General features: G+C 45.2%; 1 long non-coding RNA gene across 1 annotated transcript; it reads right to left on the reverse strand.

Annotated features, from left to right (window-relative positions):
* Positions 1 to 220: 220 nt before the first annotated feature.
* On the reverse strand, positions 221 to 3,639 carry LOC131910337 (uncharacterized). Its single transcript, XR_009379108.1, has 3 exons — positions 3,530 to 3,639; positions 1,760 to 1,859; positions 221 to 974 (listed from the first exon to the last, which is right to left on the reverse strand). It is a non-coding gene; the product is annotated as an uncharacterized LOC131910337 (long non-coding RNA).
* Positions 3,640 to 5,533: the final 1,894 nt, after the last annotated feature.

Consider the following 5,533-nt stretch of genomic DNA (forward strand, 5'->3'; position numbering starts at 1 on the left):
CAGTGTCCTCATTCTTCTGGCAGCCTTTTCAATTATTTATCCCACTCAGGATAATGGTTATTGTCCTTTCGCCCTTAGGATTATGACCTGAATGCCCAGATCAACATCCCATTTCACAGTGAGACTCCGTTATTGTTTTTATTCCTCCCTGTCTGTAGCTGTGTCCTTGAGGCCTCTGCACTGTGACTCTTCCAGCCCTGATTATTGCCTCCTGCTACGAATCCTCCAGGCCTCTGCTTTAGCACCACCGAAAATTGAATTAGATGGTCCCTCTACAGGGTCCATACCCTTTGGACTTGCCTGTTTGCAAACCTTTACATTCTGTTGGCATATCTTGCTTACCTATCTGTCCTCCCTGCTAGACAATAAGCACCAATAAGACAACAAACAGAATTGAACCTGTTTGCTGAAATCCCAGAGGTTGAATCCCGAGCCTTATCCACGTGCATAGTGGGCAAGCTCTCAACTACTGACCTATATTCCCAGGAAAACTGTAGTCATTGTTATGTAGCTTTTCTTACCACCATGACAGAACACTTGTCAGGGGTAACTTATGGGAAGAAGGCTTTATTTGGGCTCACAATTTGAGATGGTCCAGTCTGCCATGGTGGGAAAGGCATGGTGGGGAGGGCTTGAAGCATGCGTCGGTCACATTTTGGTGGAGTATTGTGGGGATTTATTAAGGCAACTCCATGTAGTTAAAAGGGAGGTTTATTTGGGGGTAATTTACAGCAAGTAAAGGGATTGGTTACAGGATCTGGGAGAGGTGAGGTGTAGTCCAGCGGTGTTCTCTGGAGAACTCTGCTCCGTCTACCATTCAGCATCCATGATCACCAGGAACCAAGAGAGCCAGCACATCTGGATCTCAGGTCTTAAGGACTCCCGTCTCAGGGGCAGGTCATAGGTAGGCGTGACAGTTACTGGAAGCCTCACTGGGGGTAGTACTTCTAGGTCAAAGCTGGAACAGCTACCCACTACAGTGCAGTAGTGAGCAAGGGAGCTTGGGCTGGAACAGACACTGTGAGGCACATAACCCACCCTACAGTGACCCACTTCCTACATCTGTAGGCCCCACCTCAGAAGGGTTCTGTAGCCTCCGAAGACAAATTTCACTGGGTAGTTAAGTGTTCAAATACAGGAGCCTGTGGGAGACATTTCACATTCAAATAAAAACAATTATATCCTCCAACCATGTTTAGCATAGCACACACCACTTGGGAAAGCCCACAAGTATTTGTTGAAGGAATAAGTGAATGAGCAAGCCCTGCTCTCTTACTCAGCCCAGACCACACTGCTTCCTGCTGTCCGGGAGACACAGTCTTACTGGAATAAGTTAGTTCTAAGACTGTCATCATTGGTATTTAAGAGCACGCTGATTATCCAGCCAATAGCTTCCTTTACAGGTCAGTATCAGTTCTGCCTATGTCTACAACCTTCATTTCACAGGCATGCTGAAACCCTTCATGAGTGTTTCTCTGAGAGATTTACAGTGTAAAAGCAAACTTAAAATATCCCTGCTTTATTATAAAATGCCAGGAATACTGGAATAGTTTGAAGACTCATTAGAAATGCATTTTTCAGCTAAAGAGCAGAGTCAGTTACGTGCTCGTGAGTCCACAGTTCCCTTCTATTCCCTTGCTCTCTTGGTGAGGCATCATTATATCATCGTTCAGTCGGTTTCCATTCGACCCTAGTTACTTGCTCTACAGCTGCTCTGGATAGGCCTCCCCAGGCCACTCCCTCTCCTCCAAGCACTGACCTTAAGAAGCTCAACTTCAGACTTCAAAGAGGATGGGATGCCTTCATTTCTGAGGAACGGACAGGCATGCCACCTCTACAACGTGTGTTGAATTTCTGCCCTGCGAACCAAGGAACAAATGACGGTTGTGGACCTTCTGTAAACCCAGAGCAGCATTAGGCACATCAGTTACAAAGCAGCTTCCGCGGCTGCCTGTAACGACTCCCACAGGGAGCACTGTTAACTATTTCTGACCTGTTTTCTCACCATTAGTGTTCGGACCCTAAACATGTGCCAACACCCCGTCTCTGTTCACCTTGTTGTCTCTTGGGTCTCAGAGGAACAACTGGGTGGGAATAGATATCACAGCCTCTATCGTAGTCCTTGAAATGGGGCCAAAAAGAACCTACCACATAAATGCACTACTAAAGATCATTTGAAAAATATAACCCATACAGACACACACACACACACACACACACACACACACACACACACACACACACACACCAGAGGAATCTGACTGAGAAGCCCCGGGCTCCAGAGACAGCAATGGAACCATTACATTCAGTTTGTTCTTCCACAGCCTATTTTGAAAAATCAAATATATACCGCATACTTAAGCTTTAGCTTAAAACGCATACATCAAATAAATCATAAAGCATGCCTGGAATTTATTCTTCTCATTTCTCCTGCTATGGCTAGCTTTCATGGATGTGGCCAAATGGGGATTTACTTCACCAAATACTTCCCAACCCTTCTGCACAGTGAGGTGATCTAAGGATACCACTTTAATTTGAGTGTCAGAGTCTTCTGTGGACTTTCTAAGTCTTGTAAAGTTATATAAATACCAGCATCCATTTGCATGGGTACAAACTCAGATCAGCTGTAGAAGGGAAAAGAACATTAGGCTTCCACTTGGCAGGCCTCTGCAAGCATTGAATTTATGCATGTTGTAGCCTCCTAGTTTATATGCTGAAAGGGGCGGTGGGCGAAGAGGCGTAGTGTAAAACTGGCCATTTGTATGAAGCATTTGCAGGCCCAGGACAGCCTCTTTTGTTCATTCCACTTTCATGGAAACATAAACCATTCTTTGCATGTTGATGGCCATGTGAGTTGGGTGGCTGCTTCTTTATAAGAGGAAAACTTGCGGACAAAGGACAAGGGAGATTTGAGGTCAGGAGGGGGAACTGATGAGGGAACCAGGAAATGTGAACCTCAGTAGACAAGTGTAAGAGAAAAATGACAAACTCATTCCAGAGCAAGCACCACGGTGGTATTATGATAGTGATTATGTGTCAAAAACATCTACAGGCTGACATTTGATCAAAGACAACACAGAGAAAGGGCTTCTGAACTCCAGGCTGGTTGGAAATGTAAAGTTGAGAGACTATAAAAGTGCTGGAGAGAAAGAACTCAAGGCTGGAGGGAGGGTCAACAGAACTGGACAAACCCCCTCAAGAAAATATTATCAGGGATTGAGACCAAGAACAGGTATTTAACCTGCCTGGGTACCATTGGACCAACATGAGCCAGACTTAAGTCTGGAAGGCAAGATTGAGCTGAGTGTTTTTGTTGTGGTTCCTACCAAAGTGGGCATAATGGCTGTGCAGCAACACAGGAAATAGGTACCCAATCCTACCCTGGTTGCTGGGATACTATAAGAAATAGTAGAGTCATTCACCTTAATAGGGTAGGGGAGTGTCTTAGTTAGAGTTTCTATTGCTGTGAAGAGACACCATGACCATGGCAGCTCTTATAAAGGACAACATTTCATTGGGGCTGGCTTACAGTTTCAGAGGTTTAGTCCATTATCATCATGGTGAGAAGCATGGCAGCATGCCGGCAGACATGGTGCGGGAGAAGGAGCTGAGAGTCCTACATCTGGACCTGCTGGCAGAAAGATATGAAGTCACACTAGACCTGGCTTGAACATTTGAGACCTCAAAGCTCCCCCCCCCTCTAGTGACACACTTCCTGCAACAAAGCCACACCTACTCCAACAAGGCCACACTTCCTAATAGTGCCACTCACCCTGTGAGCCTCTGGGGGCCATTTTTATTCAAAAGATCCACAATGCAAGGTAAGTACTATAGCACATTTATATACAAAAGAAAATTATACCACCATGTCTGGGTACCACATACCTTTCTGATTCTTATTCCCTTCATTTTTGCCAAAGAAGAAAAGATTGCATAGTAGACCTCCCCAAGTTAAGAGAAACTCTTTCAATTAACACTATTTTTTTTAGCCATCCTTGTATCTTTGTGCTGTGCCCTTGAGAGGGTGCTACAATGCTTCTCATCTTTGCAAAGGCATTTTAGCCATCTGCTAATTAGTGATTAGCAAGAAAGGTGGTGTGTGTGTGTGTGTGTGTGTGTGTGTGTGTGTGTGTAAGAGCATCAAGTGGGCTCTAGTCATGTCTCCAAAATCCTGATATTAATTGTTGGCCAACATCCAGTACATTGTTTTCCTGTTGGCGTAGCTCCAAATTTGGCTTGGAACCCACTCCTTCCTCAAATGACACAGTGAGGTTGACATTACTCCCAGCTGAGCTCCAGGGCAAATTCTAGGCCATCTAAGCCAACATGATGGTCCTTCCTAGTCCCTCTCCCTGGGATTAGTGTGGGACTGAACTTGCCATCTTTGGTGACCAAAGAATTGTGGTAAGATCTTCAAGAGGACTCTGGGAAAGGTGCTGTCATTCCTAAAAGTGACCCCCATGAAGATATGGTCTCTTCTTACTCTTGATGCGGCTGTGTCTGTGGGTGAAGAAAAAGACATTGGCCAACCTCAGCTAAGGTAGGCAGCTGGAGACAGGGGTGATGTATGGAGGTTGGTAAGATAGAGTCTGGATCCTGGACCGGTTGAACCAGTAGATTTAGTAGTCTTGATATACTGTGAAGTATTTTCAGTTACTTTCAGTTAACTTTGTTTCTGTCTCTTACAGCTAAAACTCTTTTTGACTGAGACACACCTTACTGTTTGGTTATGCCTCTGCAGACCGTTCCACTGCAGTAACATGGGTGTGGGGTGGGGTTAAATAGGAGACAGAGGTGCTTCATTTACCCCCTTGAGATGATTCCCCTGACACTCCAAAAGAGTGTTGGTAGGTATGTTCTTACAGCAACTGGCCCATGCCAAAGACTGTTGTGAGTTTTCACAAAGGAGTCCTTGAAACAAGAACAACTTGCTTGGACATTATTGTTTCACTGTTGTGAGCCCTGTTAAGTCTATTGGTTCATCTTCTGCCTGCAACTTGTAGACAGTAAAGACCTAGCCCTAAGATTTACTGTGTTCCGGACTGCTTTGGGTTACCTGGTGTCAGAGGTCACTCTCTGCAGTCTGTCACAATGTGGTGATGAGACTGTGCCTGCCAGAAGCCAGACTGTTCAGAAGAAGAGAAACAATGTGTCCATGTGCTTTAAAACCACAAGTGAAAGTGATAGTAGAAGCATGGTGGTAGATGCCTGATCAGGAGGGAATGGTGGACATTAGTGTCAGGAAAGTCGTTATTAGGAAGTCTGGACTCTGAGGAATACAAAAGCCTTCATCCACAAATACACGATGGTGATGCTTCAACCATTTGAGGAAAATGGTTCACCTCTTCCCAGCTCGATATCCTGCAGAGTGGTCAAGGTAGAAAGAGAAAACATTTGCTTGCAAGCTGCAACCCATAAGGTCTGGAACTGTGACTAAGGGAGACAAGGCAATGAGGAAAAGACAGACACACAGACGTAAGTATAGAAAAGCTGAGGTCAGATAGGCTGTGTGCACTCTGATGGAGCCTCCCCA

Source organism: Peromyscus eremicus, chromosome 5 (genome assembly GCF_949786415.1).
Source record: "Peromyscus eremicus chromosome 5, PerEre_H2_v1, whole genome shotgun sequence".
Classification (NCBI taxonomy): Eukaryota; Metazoa; Chordata; class Mammalia; order Rodentia; family Cricetidae; genus Peromyscus; species Peromyscus eremicus.